The 18,718-nt window shown below is 48.8% G+C and overlaps 1 pseudogene; it reads left to right on the top strand.

Annotated features, from left to right (window-relative positions):
• The first annotated feature begins 10,484 nt into the window (after nucleotides 1-10,484).
• Nucleotides 10,485-17,183, top strand: LOC123084032 (phenolic glucoside malonyltransferase 1-like; annotated as a pseudogene).
• Nucleotides 17,184-18,718: the final 1,535 nt, after the last annotated feature.

Below are 18,718 nucleotides of genomic sequence, written 5' to 3'. Positions count from 1 at the left end.
GTCACCAAAACACCCCACTCTTTTGTTAATTCTTTCTCTCAGCTTTTGAAGCAGTTTCCTATACAGGAAAAAAAAACCGAAGCAAACAAGCTTTTTTTATGTCCGCCACTGCCAGCCCACTATAATACAAACAAACACTACTGGAATAACCCTATATGCCTACGGCCTTATCTATGCCGACGGCTTTTTGTCGGGGCCATCGGCATAACTCGAGCTACGCAGACGGCCTGGGAAAAGCCGTCGGCATAGAGAAGCCGTCGGCATACCTCCATCTATGCCTACGGCAGCCGTAGGCATAGTTAGGCCGTCGGCACATATCGATCTATGCCTACGGTGGTCGTAGGCATAGTTAGGCTGTCGGCATAGATGTGGCCCTGGTGGCCCAGGGACAAACGGCGGGCTGACGCCGTCAAATCTATGCCGACGGCCCTGACGGCGGCCGTCAGCATAGATATTATCTATATTTTTTTACTAGGAGCTGCAGAGGCCGGGGAGATCCCCTTTTCGAAAAAAAAGAAAAAAGAAAAAAAAAACTAGGAGCTGCCACGTGGCAGATCTATGCCGACGGCAAAGCCGTAGGCATAGTTTTCCATCTATGCCTACGGCCTTGCCGTAGGCATAGCCCCGCCACGTGGCACCTCCTGGCAGCCCCTGGCCGAGAACTATGCCTACGGCATGGCCGTAGGCATAGATATTATTTGTTTTTATTTTAAATTATTTTTATTTTTTAAGTTAAATTTTGTTTAATTTAAATCTAACTTATCTAAACTTAAACATACACAAATTATACATCGATTTAGGGTAGAATTTTCCATAGATTATGAATATCCAGTTTGTTTTTGTTTTTGAGTATGTTAGAAATGTGGCCTCCTGTACTTTTGCATATAGGTCCTTCTGCTTTATTAAAATCATAAGTAATTGATACTTGGATTGATTTTGACGAAATTCATATGGTTTTTTATCAGAATCTTGAAAGGATTATGTGCTATACTATGTTTCAAATTTGAACAAACTTAAATCATGTTTGCTTCATCAGACTGTTTCAAGGATTGTGGTGGCGGGTGCAAAGGCAACTGGCTCAGGAGTGTGACCCTTCATGGACGCCGATGCCGTTGTCACTTGGAGGCAGGAAACGGCCATGTCGGGTTGACACGAAGGGAATCTTATGGTGGGTTTGTCCCAGACCTTGTTCTCAAGTGTTCCTATGGGCCGACCTATCACAACTAGGTGAAAACGTCCATTGGTCAAAGATCGTCCGGTGAAAGTCAAAGGCGTAGATTTCCGGGTCAACTTGTCCAGGGTTCGGCTGACCGGGGGCCTTGGTGGGGGACAATGCCACCAGAGCATCGCGCCGAGTCCTCATACATGTCGAAAGATGTGGTGCCATGTCTAAAGAGGCAATACGCGGCTCCAGTGTGAGGTTTGCCCTCATGAACGGCGATGCAATCGAAGTAATCCTTCTGCGGTTTTGGCGTTGCATGAATATTCCTGAACACTTGAAGCGTAATCAATTCATGAGATTTTTACACAGTGCAGACACATATTATATAATATGTGTGGCAATTTCTTATATTTTTGTAAGATGCAGGAGTATGTGAAAAAATTCCCCACCATGGATTGTTCTTCGCATGTCTACGAGTGTGGTCGGGGGCCTTTGGGGGCTAGCTATGCCATCAAATCTTGCGCCAGGTCCTCTTACATGTCTGGAAGTGTGTTGTCAGGTGCAAACAAATGACACGCGGCTCCGGAATGTGACCCCCTTCACGGAAGGCGCTGCCGCCGACACTTGCAGGGGGGGGGGGGGAATGGCCGCATCGGGTCGACACGAGGGGGGTCCGCTGGTGTGTTGGGCCCAGACCTTGTTTTGAAATGTTCCTATGGGCTGACCTATCACAACCAAGTGGGAAAGTACGTTGGTCAAAGGCCGTTCGGTGAAAGTCAAAGGCCTAGATCTTCGGGTGAACCGGGCTAGGATTAGGTCGGTCGGGGGCCTTGGGGGTATCAATGGTACCCAAACTTGCATTGTGTCTTAATATATGTATACAAGTGCGATGGAGGGTTGAAATAGCCAATGGAGGAACGGGCAACGCATTTCATTCACAAACCAGACACGTTCTCTCTCGATAGCTAGATACTAACTCGGAGATGCTGCAGTTTACAAGCGGCCTCCGGTCAGGCTTTTGCGAAACGCGCTCAAACTTTTACCACACCCTACAAGGGGCATATGAAGACACTGTGCCCGGTCCCGGGGATTTTCGGCATCGTATGATTTTCCACAGATTTTTACGGCTTGATCTGGCATGCCACCAAGGTACATTCGCCCCCCAGTTGTGGGGCTCCTCCTTCTTTGGTTGCACTAGGCCTATGCATGCTGCAAAGACATCATATATGATTTTACAAACCACTTCTGGACATCATTTCAGGTGGCCGTCGTGCAGATGTGCAATTCCCCGCATTAAAACCCTACGGATGCAGTAAATTTATCAAATAATCCAGGCGGGCCCGAAAAATGCCATGTCCTAGCACGTGTCATAAAATGGCCCCCTTTGAGAGCATGAGAATTTTTGAGGTCAACGGAGCAACATGCAGCGCAGTTCCTTCACAAACCGAAACATTCTCTCTCTATAGCAAGATACTAACTCGAAGATGGTGCAGTTTACAAGTGGCCGCCGGTCAGACTTCTGCGAAACGCGCTCAAATTTTACCACACCTTACAAGGGCCATATGACGACACCGTGCCAGGTCCCAAGGATTTCCGACATCGTATGTTTTTTCATGGATTTTTACGGCTAGATCTGACATCTCGTCAAGGTACATTCGCCCCTCCCCGTGGTGGGGTTGCTCCTCCTTTGGTTGCACTAGGCCGACGCATACTGCAAAGACATCATATATGATTTTACAAACCACTTTTGGACATCATTTCAGGTGGCCGCTGTGCAGATATGTGATTTCACGCATTGAAACCCTACAGATGCAGTAAATGTCTCAAATATTCCAGGCGTGCCCGAAAAATGCCATGTCCTGGCACGTTTCATGAAATGGCCCCCTTTGAGAGCATGAAAATTTTCGAGGTCAACGGAGCAACGGGCAGCGCAGTTCCTTCACAAACCGAAACATTATCTCTCTATAGCAAGATACTAACCCAAAGATGGTGCGGTTTACAAGTGGCCGCCGGTCAGACTTCTGCGAAACACGCTCAAATTTTTACCACACCTTACAAGGGCCATATGACGACACCATGCCAGGTCCCGAGGATTTCCGGCATCGTATGATTTTCCGTGGATTTTTACGGCTAGATCCGACGTGCCGCCGAGGTACATTCGCCCCCCAGTGGTATGGCTCCTCCTCCTTTCGTTGCACTAGGCCTACGCATACTGCAAAGACATCATATATGATTTACAAACCACTTATTGACATCATTTCAAGTGGCCGCCGTGCAGATCTGCATTTTTCCACATTGAAGCCCTACAGATGCAGTAAATGTCTCAAATATTCCAGGCGGTCCCAAAAAATGCCATGCCCGGGAACGTGTCATGAAATGCCCTCCTTTGAGAGCACGAGAAGTTTCGAGGTCAACGGAGCAAAGGGCAACACACTTCCTTCATAAACCGGACACGTTCCCTCTCGATAGCCAGATACTAACTCGAAGATGGTGCAGTTTACAAGTGGCTGGATCTGGCATGCCGCTGTGATCTTCCTCTCCCCTCATAGATCGCCGGCAGCCGGGTCCGCCGGACCTCGTCCTGCCGCGTCCATCCATGCGTCAGGATCCGCTCCTTCCGTCCACCCACAACCCTACCTCGTGGCTAGGGTTTCGATGGCCTCCACTTCTAGCGCTGCTCCGATGGCGGCGAGGCTAGAGGACGCCAGACCCTTCACCGGCATGGACGCGGTTAGCACTTGCCCTCCTTCAGTGGTCCAAAATGGAGAACACAATTGCATGAGTTTGATTCCTATTGGGGGAAACGTTTGTGCCACGGATCGATGACGTGGCGCATATCCATCCATCTAGCTCTCCACCCCACATCCATCCATCCATCCATCCATCCATCTAGAGAAAAGGAGAAAAAAAGAGCCCACGAGATAGAGCCCACCCAACTCCACCGAACGCCTCCTCCCTTTCTGTCTCGCGACCTCGCTCCTCGCTCCTCTCTCCCCCATGAACCCCTCTCCCTCGCCACCGCCACCACCCACGCCGGCCTATTCCGGTGAGCTCCGGCGACGGGAAGCACTCCCCCGAGCTCCCAAGCTCCACGCCTCCTTCCCCTCCGTCCAGAATCGGCGCTCCCGCCCTCCATCGTCCCCCGTGCTAGCTAGGGTTTCGGCCGCCACCTCACCTCCGGCGACAGCGAGGCCAGCGGGCGGCGGGTCAGGCACCGGCGAGCTCCCGAGCCCCTCTCTCTCGATCCCGAGCCCCTATCTCTCGATCCCCTTCTCTCTTTCGTCGCCTCACATCGCCGCCTCGGTCGCCGGCCGATTCCAGCCTACTCCGGCGAGCTCTGTCGCTGAGCTAGCTACCCAGGGCTCCCCGTTGAGCCGCTCTACCTCCTCCACTCATTCGATTCGCTTCTCCCTGCCGCCCGTGGTTGCCCCCATCGGTTCTCCCTCTCTAGGGTTTCGGTGGTGGGGAGAGGTTTGTCGTCGGCGTGCTCTTGCTCGTGGATCTAGTCGCCTGCGCCACCTCCCGTGCCTCCTTGTGCACCAGCGCCTCCTGGGTTTTGCCTGTGGTGCTACTACCCCAGATCCGTCAGCCTCGACTACCTTATCGCCTGCCACCGTGCGACGGCGGTGATTTGGCCACACCGCAACCATGGTGGTGGCGTTGCTTATGGTAAGCTCCTCAATCCCTCTGCTCCCCTGCTCGTACTACTCTCTTCGGGCATGTCATGGTCGATTTGATGCTGCTCCGCGTGTCCTGTTAGTGCTTGTCCGCGTGAAGGTTGGCTCACCTATTATTAGCTCAATTGATTATTGTGTTATCTTTATGGATTTGGCAATGTGGACTTTGGTCTACTTATGCTCCTGCTGCTTTACATGTTCATATTCTAGTTCTAGTTCATGTCTATGGACTGATTACAAGAAATTCTATGCTACTATTGGTCTATCACTGCAATTATCTTGGTCTTATAGATGTTATTGTTCCTGTCCTATAGCACATGCTAGTTTCTTTATTAGTTGGCTGCTGGTTCTATTTATTCATATGTACAAGTGCTACTGTTTCTTTGTTATCTTATAAAGGATATAGTCCTTCATTTGTATATAGCTGTAACTTTCTTATTGATCAACATATACTGATTCATCTCTTTACTGCAATTACTCTGTGTTGTTCATGATTTGCTCCTGTAGTGGTATAAAATTATAGTTTCTCTTTCAAGTTGGTATGTGTGTTTGATATATACTAGTCTTTATCTAAATACCATGTATTGGTATTTCTTGTATGGTTTAGTACCTATATACAGAATAGTACCCATGTGTAAGCGGGTGTATGTGTTCTGCACTTCTGCTTACGGCAGATGTTTAGTAAATGTGCTATCAATGGCCTATTTATTCTTGCAGGTTATGGACTGTATCTTTCCTTGCCAATTCCCTCTCTTAAATCTGATTTGAACAGATGCTACACTGGTCTCTTCACTTTCTTTCTCTTTCTCATACTCTCACTGATAAGAACAGGTGCTCCTTAATGTTGCCATGCCAATGATGGTGTCCTGAGGCTCTCACCATTACTTACAGCAGATGTTGCACTACTTGATCCAATGATGCAATAGTCCTAGCACTACTAGGTCGCCTGAGGACAATCCCTACTTCAAACCCTACCTCTGGGTTAGTTGGTTAGTAGTGGGTTAGTTGGATTTCGTCTGAAAACTAACCCAAGCTTAATCGAGGGATCCCCTAATCATGGAGTTAGTGCTAATTTGAGTTGATCTTTGGGTTTAGCTTTGATCTATACTTTGCTGGCTTTACTTCTCTATTGGGTTATTCTTTACTGCCAATTGAACCTATTCCTTTTGGCCTTGCTGGTTACTGTTCCATTGGCTCCATTTATGCAGTGTTGGCTCTCTTCTAATGTTTCTTTTATCAACTTAATCTGATTGGGGTTTGACTAATGTTTCCAAACTCCTAAGTGCTAGCTCCTACAGCAAAGGCATTTCCATAAGGGGAATGCTACATTTTAACCTTAATCAATTTTTTCCTATTTGTTGTTTCTTGTTTTGCAGGTTGATGAACTAGAAGAAAGAAGCAAAAGATGAAGTAGATAGTTTAGTATAGGTTTAGTTTAGGACTTTTCCTTTCTTCTTTTATTTCCTTTTCCTCTAAGTGTAATTCCTGAATGCTTGTAGTTGACATTCATATTAATAAAGTCTATTGTTTATTATTCAGGCCAAATAATTGCAATGCTTCATTTATTATGAATATAGTTTCTTTTATTCAGTTTTTGCAATATCACTTGTCTTATTTATTACGAATATAGACTTTTTATGCCTACAGCAAAGCCGTAGGCATAGCTGAAAATCTATGCCGACGGCTTTGCCGTAGGCATAGACCTGCTGCCAGGAGGAACCAGGAGATGACACGCGGCATAGATATGCCTACGGCAAAGCCGTCGGCATAGATTCATCTATGCCTACGGCTTTGCTCTAGGAATAGCCCTGCCACCAGGAGTACCAGGGGTTGCCACATGGCAGAGGTATGCCGACGGCGTTGCCGTCGGCATAGCTCTGCGACGTGGCATTGCGTGATTCGTCAGCGCTTTTGACGGCGCCGTCCGTTGCCGTCAGACGAAAAACACTACCGACGGCTATACTATGCCGACGGCTGACGTCAGGCCGTCGGCATAGGCCCCTATGCCGACGGCTATACTATGCCGACGGTCTGACAAGACTACGCTGACGACATCTACGCCGACGGGCCTATGCCGACGGCAACCGTAGACATAGATCTATGCCGACGGCTTAGGGGCCTATGCTGACGGCCCGCGGCCGTAGGCATAGACCGCGAGTCCGGTAGTGAAACATTAACATACACGATTAACCGTCAGCTTTACTTTTCTTAACTAGATGATCAGGCTCGCTTTGCTGCGCCCAGGAACACAAACATCTCGCATATGGCTGATCAACTTCATAACGTTATGTCAAAAAAAAAATTGTAACCTAAGTTGTAGCAACATTGCCCTTATTCTGGAGCTTCTTCGTGTAAACTCTAGCTCTCTGACCTATAGGATGTAAACCTATAATCTTCTGGCACGCTAATAAGATGGATCACAAAGAAATTTGCACAGGACACATTTACTATATCACACAGAAGTTTCAATGAAATTTCCGAAATTTCGCATATTTCGGTGGGGTCGGGAATATTTGTGACCCCGAAAATGTCGAGCCAGATTCGAACTAATTTCAAATTAGGTTAAAATTCATTAAAATTAGGTTAAAACTCTTCACTGAAAAGGTCCCTTGATCCATGCATGCAACAACTACTGTTTTTGTTACTAGTGTAACAACTGCTATTACCTTTTTCTTAGTGGTAGAATATTGCTATATTTGTAGGAAAAAGGTAGTTGACCAGTAATTCAAAATAAATGCAATGCTACAGATGCATATAGCAGTTCATAAACTATTATGATGCTGTATATGTAGTGCTGGCTCAAAATTGACATCACACTTCATAAGCCACTGAAACCAATGTTCCAAAAGCTAACATAGAAAGCAAAACCTTTCGAACAAAGAGCTCCCTCGATTTCTCTGTTTTTGGAACAGAGAAGTGATAAGCATGGGCCGATCATGTAAGAAATCAATTTGTATATGTCACGAAAGCACATTTTCTCTGACATCACTGACATATGAGAATGTAGTATTCCCTTTTCAACTTCTTCCATATTTAGCAGTGATGTTATGTTGATCTATGTTGACTTCGAAAATGCATCACTGAATGTTACTGTACTAAATGTTCATCGATGCAGAATTTTAAACTCACTGAATGTTTATCAAAATTGAATTCTTCCTTTCATGAGAAAAAAAAGCCAAGTATACCATTGCACCCGCCCCCTGCCAGTTTATATCTATTTAAGTGTTTATTTGACCCACTCTTTTGTGCTTCCATTGTTAGTTTTCCATAACCGATTATAAAGTAACCACATCATATCACGATTTATCAACCATAAACTGAGCCTAAAAGAATACAACGAAGACACAAAATTTTGTGTGCATTTTATTGCCAATTTTTGAATGAATGATGTAATATTATTTATGTTTACTATATATGACGAAAACTATTACACGGCATTAACAATTTCGAGTACACTTCAATTTTTTTCTACACATTCATGTTCCCAAAAATGCAAGTATAACTATTAATAATGCTAGCCTGTGCAAATACACGGGTTGCCAGCTAGTTATTCCTAATAGAGCAATAAATCACAATCTATTTTGTAATATGCAAATACATATATAATAATTTAAGGACTGTGATATTTGGCACACGTGTGTCATATAAGCAAAACTGCCACACCTCTATTTCTTTCATTTTAAAGTACCATACGATCCCTCGTTCTTTGACCTCGCCTCTTCCCAAATGACCCCGCAGGCTCGCCTGAGAAACCTGCTTCTCCCGCACATCTCGGGCGCTCACCCCCAAGAAAATTGTCACTTCTTCACGTCTACCACATGATTTCTCCTTAGGACAAAGTTACCATAATATTTGTATGCAAGTTATCAGGCCTATGTTGCATAACTTACCGTGCTATTTACATAGAACGTATCAGATACTATGCTTCAACAACTACACCCTTTCAAAATTACCACTATGTTTTGTACACAAGTTATAAGGTCTTCGATGTGTAAAATACCGTGGTACTTACACATAAGTTATCAGGGTATATGTACATCAACCTCCCCCTGGTCAAAGTTACCATGGGGGATTGTACATGAGTTACCAGGTCTACGGTTCGTATATTATCATGGTATTTGCACCTAAAAACCTAGGTGTGTTTCGGTAGCTTTTTCCATAGGTCAAAAATTACCATGATGTTTTTGCGGTAACTTATCACGCCTATAGCACGTGTGCCCCTCATGACACTAAACATTATGTGACTTTTCTGTGGCACGCAATGTGTTCTGTTCATTCAAGAGGCCCACGCGCGAGGCGAGTGTATGTTTTTAACAACTTATATATTTTTCTTTGGTAAAAAAGTTACTATCATGTTTATATTGCAATTTATCGGTTATGCGGTGCTTATATTATCATGTTATTTACACAAAAATTATTGGGGATGTTTTGAATAACTTTTTCCCAGGGCAAAAAGTTAGCATGGTGAATCTAGGTAACCTATCAAGCCCCCCTCCTCCCCCCCCCCCCCCCCCCCCCGCACGGGTCAAAAACTTATCATGGTGTTTAGTTATTGCAGTGCATATGTTTTCATACTATTTACACATAAAAATGCCAGGGGAGGGAGGTATACTACCGTGCTATTTACACAGAAGATATCGGAGTATCTTTTCAAAAAAATCCCTACGGTTAAAGTTACCATGGTGCTTCTACCTCAGTTATCAGATGTGTGCTGCGTATATTACCATCTATTTACACATAAATTATCAGGTATCTTTTCACATTTGTTTTCCCCTATGGTTAAAGTTATCACGATGTTTGTATCTAAATTATCAGGTCTATCGCGTGAATGTTATCGTGCTATTTACAGAAATTACCAGGGGGCGGGTTCAAAAAATTTATTCCCAATGATCAAAGTTACCACCATGCTTGAAACAAAAAGTTTTTTAGTGCTAACATATTAAAGGCAAAAATATGTCAAAAGCCGTATCTCCCTTAAAATGTTCAACAATGAGTGTGATAGGTGAGGTGATTAGCTCCCTTTGTTAATTACCTACAGACCAAAGATCAAATCCTAGTCTAAGCATTATTTTTGCTGAAAATCGAGAAGGCATGTGGGGCCATAGATGACGATTACGAAAATTATGAAGGCACGAGTGGGTGTGCCCGATAAAATCGGGGAGGACGTGCGGGAAAGGAAAGAAATCGGAAGGTCGTGCGAAAAAGGAAGGAAATCGGGAGAGAATTGATGGGGTTGGATGCGTGTGGCAGTTTCGCAATCTGCCACACGATTGCCATATACATATTTCGATAATTTAAATCACAAAAACTAAATAAACAATTTTGGAACTACAAATATATGCGCGGACCAAATCTGCGTTGCTAGATCCCTCCAACGAAAACGAGTAGGTACATGGCCGTCGAAACGAGCGGACCAGAGAGCACACATACTACACAACAAACGTAGGAGACGTTGGATCGATTCGAGGGCCAGATGAGAACCCAACCAACCGTCACGTGCTTCGCCCCATGAGCTACTCTGCCACGCTGCATGCTACCTACCTAACCCATGCACCGACAGTACGTATAACATGTACAGTACTAGTATAACATGTACAGTATAGCATGTACAGTAGGCACGTCGTCTATCCATCCACGTACAGGAGATGGGTGCTGATAGCAATCTCCGGGTCCTAGACGCCGGCGTTGTCAGGCCGTCCAACCTCCAACTCCCTCCATGCTCACTCCCGCTCACATTCTTTGACGTCAAATGGCTCCGCCCGCCGCCCGTCCAGCGCCTCTACCTCTAGCGCCTCCACCACCACCAAGACACCACCCACCTAATCTCTGACCTCAAGGTCTCGCTCTCCAAGGCCCTCACCCTCTTCTACCCGCTGACCGGCCATGTCCGCCTCACCCCTGCGCTCCCAACAGCAATCGCTACGAGCTCTTCTACCAGCCAGGCGATGGTGTCTCCTTCACCGTCGCCGAGTACGACACCGACATCGACGACCTTGCCCAGGACGACCCCGTCCAGGTGGCCAAGCTCGCACCTCTGGTGCCACCGCTGCCCAAAGGTGTAAGACAATAAGGTTTGGGGGAACCAGCACAACCCTCTAGGGGTGGCTTATCTCATTATATATAATGGATGTGTTACAATACGTACAATATACGTACATAAGTACAGAAGCTATACATAGTCTAACACCCTCCCTCAATCTTAGCCACTTTCTAAAGAACTGAGAAGGGTAAGATTGCGCCTACAAGCCTCAAACTGTGGCAGAGGTAAAGGCTTAGTGAAGATGTCTGCAAGTTGATCCTTAGATGAGATAAACTTGATCTGGAGTTGCTTCTGTGATACACGTTCCCGTACAAAGTGATAGTCAACTTCAATGTGTTTCGTTCGGGCATAAAATACTGGATTTGCAGAAAGGTATGTAGCACCGATGTTATCACACCAAAGAGTAGGAGGCTGTGGTTGAGACAAACCCAACTCCTGAAGCAAAGACTGCACCCAAATAATCTCTGCAGTAGCATTAGCCACAGCCTTGTACTCAGCTTCAGTACTGCTACGTGACACAGTAGCTTGTTCCGAGCACTCCAGGCGATCAAATTAGGGCCAAAGAATACTGCATAACCCCCCGTGGATCGCCTGTCATCTGGGCTACCAGCCCAATCTGCATCAGAGAAGGCCGAAAGGACCCGAGAGGAAGTCGGCCGAATATGCATACCAAATGTCAGGGTGAACTGAACATAACGAAGAATGCGTTTAACAGCAGCCCAATGAGTATCTCTGGGAGCCTGAAGATACTGACAAACCCTGTTAACAGCATAAGAGATATCTGGTCTCGTGATGGTCAAGTACTGAAGTCCACCAACAATGCTCCTGTACTCTGTGGCATCCGCAGGAGACAAAAGCTCACCATCAACAGTTGTTATCTTGTCGGTAGACGACATGGGTGTGGTGGTCGGTTTGCACTCCAGCATGCCCGCTCTTTGTAACAACTCCAAGGAGTACTTCTTCTGCGTAAGGACAAGACCAGTAGCACGAGAAGTGACCTCAACTCCAAGAAAGTAGTGAAGCTTCCCAAGATCTTTGACCGCAAAATCAGCACCAAGAGAGCAGACAAGAGCATCAGCAGCATACTGAGAAGAGCTGACAAGGATAATATCATCGACATATACCAAAAGATACATAGTGACTTCTGGCTTCTGTAGAAGAAATAATGAAGTGTCAGCAGTGGACGGCACAAACCCATGAGCACGAAGGGCAGAGGCAAGGCGGGCATGCCAGGCACGAGGAGCTTGCTTCAAACCATATAGTGCTTTGGAGAGACGACAGATATAGTCAGGACGATCAGGATCAGAGAAACCAGGTGGCTGTTTCATATAAACCTCTTCCTCCAAAAATCCATGTAGAAAAGCATTCTGCACATCAAGTTGACGAAGTGACCAACCACGAGAAACAGCAATGGAGAGAAGAAGCCGAATAGTGGTAGGCTTGACGACAGGACTGAAGGTGTCCTCATAGTCAAGACCATGGCGCTGCCGAAAACCGCGAGCAACAAGTCGCGCTTTGTAACGCTCAATAGATCCATCCGAATGCTTCTTCACTTTGAATACCCATTTTGAGTCAATAACATTTACCCGTGGTGGTGGAGGAACGAGAGTCCATGTCTTGTTACGAAGGAGAGCATGAAACTCCTGCTCCATAGCCTCTCGCCAATGTGGAATGCGCAGGGCAGCCTGATATGAGCGAGGCTCAGAAGATGGATCCGCAACAGCAGCAGCCAAACAAGCAGCCAACCAAGCAACCGTACCATCCTTACGTTCCTTAGGTTTGAAAATGCCACTGCGACTGCGTGTATGTGGTCGGGACACAGGAACCACCAAGGTCGACGGAGCAGCCTGCAATGGGCTGGAGGACGGCGATGCTGACGAGTCAGCCGGTGACGAGGAGCCAGACACAGTAGCCTCGGGCTCGGTCGGCGAAGAAGGCCGGCCCACCGGCGAAACCGGTAGAGCAGACGAAGCAGCTGGCGACGCCGGCGTCACAGACCGGGCCGATGGCGAGCCCGGCATAGTGGGCCGTGGCGCGGCCGGTGTCGCAGGCCGATCCGCGGATGAAGGCGACGTGAGGACGGCGTCGCGGACCCGAGCTGCAGGCGAAGACGGCGTGACGGGCCGAGCCGCGGGCGAAGACGGCGTGACAGGCCGAGCCGCTGAAGACTCGGCGACCGCTGGCGAAGAGGGCCGAGCCGCTGGAGACTCGGCGATCGCTGGCGTAGCGGACCGAGCAGTGGAGATGCTCGGCGCGACGGGCTCTTCGGGTGACCATGCATGGGCACGCGAATCGATACCATGCAACATAGGGCGATCGACGTGCCCATCAGAAGGCGGCGATGATGATGGTGAATCCTCCAACAGCTCCAAACGAGCCCCACGTCCGGTTCCTGCACCATGGTTAGGTAACAGCAAAGGAGAGTAAATTGGTCAGAAGCAACAGAGGATGAATGCAGAGATGGTGGTTCGACAGTGGACACAGGAAGTTTGGCAAAGGGAAAAACATGCTCATCAAACACGACGTCCCGAGATATATAGACACGATTAGTGGGAACATGAAGACATTTGTAACCTTTATGAAGAGAGCTATAGCCAAGAAAAACACACTTCTTAGAACGAAACTCAAGCTTGCGCTTATTATATGGACGAAGATGCGGCCAGCAAGCACACCCAAATACCTTGAAAAAGGTATAATCAGGTTGTTCATTAAGGAGAACCTCAATGGAAGTCTTCATGTTTAAAACACGAATGGGAGTACGGTTGATGAGAAAGCATGCAGTGGTGAAAGCATCACTCCAAAACCGAAACAGAACAGATGCATGGGCCAAAAGAGTAAGACCAGCTTCAACAATATGACGATGCTTACGTTCGACTGAACCATTCTGCTGATGTGTATGTGGACATGCTAAACGATGAGCTATCCCAAGCGACTGAAAGAAGGAGTTGAGGTTGCGATACTCGCCCCCCCCCCAGTCCGACTGGACATGAATAATTTTGTGCTTGAGAAGACGTTCAACATGTTTTTAAAACTGAACAAAAATATCAAACACATCAGATTTGCGTTTAATAAGATAAAGCCAGGTAAAGCGACTATAAGCATCAACGAAACTGATATAGTAATTATGACCACTGACAGAAGTCTGAGCAGGACCCCATACATCTGAAAACACAAGTTCTAAAGGATATTTCACCTCACGACTGGACTCCGAAAAAGGAAGTTGATGACTCTTCCCCTGATGACAAGCATCACACACTACTACATCTTTATTACTAGACAAACTAGGAAGCTCATGACGACGCAAAATATGACGGACAATACGTGTGGCCGGGTGACCAAGACGAGCATGCCACTGTGACGGAGAGACCCGAACTCCACTGAAAACACGGGCGACGCCAGGATGCTCCAGACGGTAGAGGCTCTGGCACAACCGCCCACTAAGAAGAATGTCCCTCGTGCCCCGATCCTTAATAAAAAGATCAAAAGGGTGAAATTCACAAAGCACATTATTATCACGTGTGAGTTTAGGAACTGAAAGAAGATTACGGGTCACAGATGGAACTCGAAGAACATTGCGGAGCTGAAGACTCCTATTGGCATGTCTAGTGAGAAGAGATGCTTGACCAATATGAGAGATGTGCATACCTGCTCCATTGGCGGTGTGGATCTTGTCGGAGCCATGATAGGGTTCACGAGGGTGAAGCTTCCCCATCTCGCTAGTCAGATGCTCTGTCGCCCCAGAGTCCATGTACCAGTGTGGATAGATGGAGTAGGACTGAGTGTGTCCCTGTTGCTTCTGCGGCGCGGGACGATCAGCCATGGCGACCTGACGGGCATTGTTGCGTGTATCTTTGCCGTCATTGCCAAGACCAAGGAAGCTTCGCTGGAAGCGCTTATGACACTTGGAGGCCCAGTGCCCATCGCGGCCACAAAGCTGGCACACACGTGGACCGCCAGCCCCCGGTAAGGTCGCAGTAGGTGGGGGGGCCGAGGCGGGCGACGGTGGCAGCCCCAAGGGAGACCGGGGTGATGAAGAAGAGCGGCCACCCTTGGTGGCGGCATTGGCCGAGAGGGAGCCAGTGCCCCTGGAGTGGCGTGTCTCGACCCGTTGCTCAGTGAGAAGGAGCCGAGAGAAAACCTCGTGTGCAAGCATGGGTGTCGAGTTGCCCCGTTCGTTGATGATCTCGACTAAGGCATCATACTCCTCATCAAGACCATTGACAATAAACGAGTTGAACTCGGAGTCGGTGAGGGGCTGTCCAATGGAGGCCAATGTGTCGGCGAAGCCCTTGACCTTGTTGTAGAACTCAGTGGCAGTGGAGTCAAGCTTCTGACACTCTCCAAGCTGACGACGGAGTGCAGAGACACGAGCCTGGGACTGCGCTGCAAAGGTTCGCTCAAGGATGGTCCAGGCCTCATGAGACGTCTTCGCGAAGACAACAAGTCCGGCAACTGCCGGCGAGAGCGACCCCTGGATGGAGGAGAGGTTCGCCTGGTCCTGCCCCGTCCAGACGCGATGGGCCGGATTGTAGACCGGACCGTGCACGCTGTCTACCAGTGCGGGTGGGCAGGGAAGCGATCCGTCGACGTAGCCTAGCAGGTAGTGACTCTCCAAGAGCGGGAGAACCTGCGCACGCCAGAAGATGTAGTTGTCGGCGGAGAGCTTGATGGTGATGAGATGACCGAAGTGAAACGGCGGCGGCGAAGACGATCCCATCGAGGGGGCTGCCTGGGGTGCAAACACCATGGAGGCAGCCGGAGGCACCGAAGCTGATGCGGGAGGAGGCGGGACCGCAGCCAGGGCGGACGCCGCAAAGCTCGCGGCCGGGTCGGACGCCGCAAGGCCCGCGGCCGGGGCGGACGCCGCCAACCCCGCCAGCGGGGCGGTGTGATCCGCTGGCGGCAGGAGCGACGGGACGACGCCCGCGGAGGCCGCAGCGGACGGCGGCGCCGCGGTGTGGACCACGAGGTCGCGCCCAAGCGAGGGCGCCGGCGGCGTGGAGTAGACGGAGCCAATGCTCCTGGTTCCGATCGGAGCCGGAACGGCGACGACATCGAGCGGGAGGTTGAGCAGAGCCGCAAGAGAGGCCGGGAGGAACCCCGCAGCAGTGGAACCGGTGGTGGCGGCGCTCGACATGGCGGTGGTGAAGGCGGCGGCGGCTGCAGCGGCGGTGCGGGTATTAGGGTTAGGGTTTGGAAGCGGAAGCGATCGTAACCTAGCGTGATACCATGTAAGACAATAAGGTTTGTGGGAACCAGCACAACCCTCTAGGGGTGGCTTATCTCATTATATATAATGGATGTGTTACAATACGTACAATATACGTACATAAGTACATAAGCTATACATAGTCTAACAAAAGGCCGTGCCGTGCTCGCCGTGCAGGCCACGGTGCTATCCGCGGGGCAAGGCCTCGCTCTTGGTGTCACCGTGCATCACACCGCCTGCGACGGTGCCAGCTCCACTCATTTCATGGACACCTGGGCTGCGGCCTGCGCTGGCGCCGACATGCCGCCAACTCCCGTCATTGACCGCACGCTCATCGCCGACCCCAGAGGTCTATACGACATCTACTGCAAAGGACTGGCGAGCGACGACGAGATCGACTTCGTGCGCAGCAGTGTGTCCTCTATCCCAGACGACCAGCTCCTCGCCACATTCACACTGCCTCAGGAGCTCCTACACGGCGTCAAGAATATGCTTGCCGATGAGGCTGCCAAGCAGGGCGCGCCATCTCCCAGATGCTCGTCGCTGCTCGCCGCCTTCAGTTTCATGTGGTCCTGCTACTGCCGAGCCAAACAGGAACAAAACCAAACAAAAACAACCTACTTCCTCTTCTCTGTGGATCACCGAGCGCGGTTGAAGCCGCCCGTCCCTGACAGGTACCTAGGGAACTGCCTAGGTCCGGCCATCGCTGCCGCGCGCCAAGACGAGATTGCGGCTACCGGCAAGGGAGGCCTCTTGGTGGCATTCATGGCATTGTCCGACGCCCTCCAGCAAGAGGTGGGCGAGGGGTCACAGGACAGGTGGGATGTGTGTGTTGAGCGGGTGAAGGACGCGGTGAAATCTGGTGTGCTCTCCGTCGCGGATTCACCGAGGTTCCGTGTGTACAGCCTCGATTTCGGGTTCGGGAAGCCGGCGAAGGTGGACGTGTTGTCCGTGGCAAAAACCAGCGCGATATCGGTGGAGGAGGCGCGCAACCACGGTGGTGGCATCGAGGTGGGAATCTCATTGCCGACAACAAGCATGGAGAGTTTTCAGCGGTGTTTTGCCGATGCCATGCAAGAGCTAGCGGGTCTATAGTTGATGAGAAATGTCCTTGCTTGGATGGATCAACATGCATGTATTTCTTTGTTGTAATATCATAGAGTGTACCTTTTGAAGCTTTTATATCTATTTTATATCAATTTATAATGCATGATTTAATAATTTGTTTGAACTAACATACTTGTTATCACACATGACACAAGGAAGAATTCCATATTTCATGTGAGTGATAATGTCCCTAGAAATACAGTTATATGTTTCAAACAAATGTAGGAAAATGGTAGATCCACTTAGATGTGCAATTTCATGAAAATATATGCTCATTTATGATATGGGGATATATTCAGAATTAAATTATTGTACACAGTTAGAGCATCTCCAACAGACGCGCGGTTGTGCGACGCGCTAAATTTTTTTGCAGCACCGAAATAGCGTTTTAGCACGCTGGGTGGTATTTTGCTTTACCAGAAGCGCAAAAACACGAGCCCAATCCGGCGGCTTCACCTGCAGCAGCCAGATTTTGCAGCGCGCGAGCGGGCGCACCAAATAAGGAGTGCGCGATGCCATTTTCTACGCGCTGAACCTTCTTTGCCGCGCGCGGGGTTTTAGTGCGTCTGCTGGAGGGCCAGTTTCGGTCATGTGCGCGCAATATAGTCGGGTTTTTTTTCAGCGCGCGGCTAATCTAGCGCGTCTATTGGAGATGCTCTCAGCTAGAGTTCATGTTACATAGTATAACTTTTCATAGAATGGATTGCAAAGAAAATTATTTTTGTTTGCCAAGTTTGATCGATTTCTTTTTTGAATCTAGGGTCAGGAGATCCCGCATAAGTTGGGACTCAAGCTGGTTTTCCTCCACGTAGAGGGTGTCCCACACACAGTTCGCCACTTTTGGGGCATCTGGGCCGGTGCAGTTACATGTTAATACTACTAGGGCTGGCCCTGGGCCATGGCGGCGAGTGCAAAGGCCTAGGGCCCAGCCCGAGCAGGGGCCCATACACTGTGCATGTATACTGTATATATTATGTTCCTTGAAAAAATATAGCACGCATGAGAAGCAGACCAGCCCATTAAGAGGCCAGCAGTCGTGCACGAACGAACAAGTTAACCGTCCCTAAAAAAATATCCTTTCCATTGCTCACGAACGAACAAGCCAACTCATCGTCTCCCTGAGATTGCATTCCATTACGGCGAAGCTATGTCGCCTGAGAGATGAACTTTTTTACGGTACCCGAAATTAATATGGACCGTTTATTTCTCCTGATCCAATGGCGATCGTGATTTCGTACTCCACCACTAGTCACACAGAGTACTAACTCAAAAAGTCACGGATGGGAGCACGGGGAGGAAGCAGGCAAGCCGGATCCGATCCAAGAACGAGACTTGCCTGCTCCCCCGTCGTGTGCCCATCCGTGCTCCCGTCTACGTGGCTTGATTTGATTGGAGCAAAATAAGGCCCGGCCCCACCCCCTTAAAATCAGGGGGGAGATGATTAGATTAGAAAAAAAAAGGAAAAAAAGACAGCCGTAGGATTAAGTGGGAGCACGGATGGGAGCACGGGGAGGGAGCAGGCA

This window comes from Triticum aestivum, chromosome 4A, assembly GCF_018294505.1.
Source record: "Triticum aestivum cultivar Chinese Spring chromosome 4A, IWGSC CS RefSeq v2.1, whole genome shotgun sequence".
In the NCBI taxonomy this organism is placed as follows: Eukaryota; Viridiplantae; Streptophyta; class Magnoliopsida; order Poales; family Poaceae; genus Triticum; species Triticum aestivum.
Note: the sequence above shows the minus strand (reverse complement) of the source record. Positions and strands in the feature narration are given on the sequence as shown.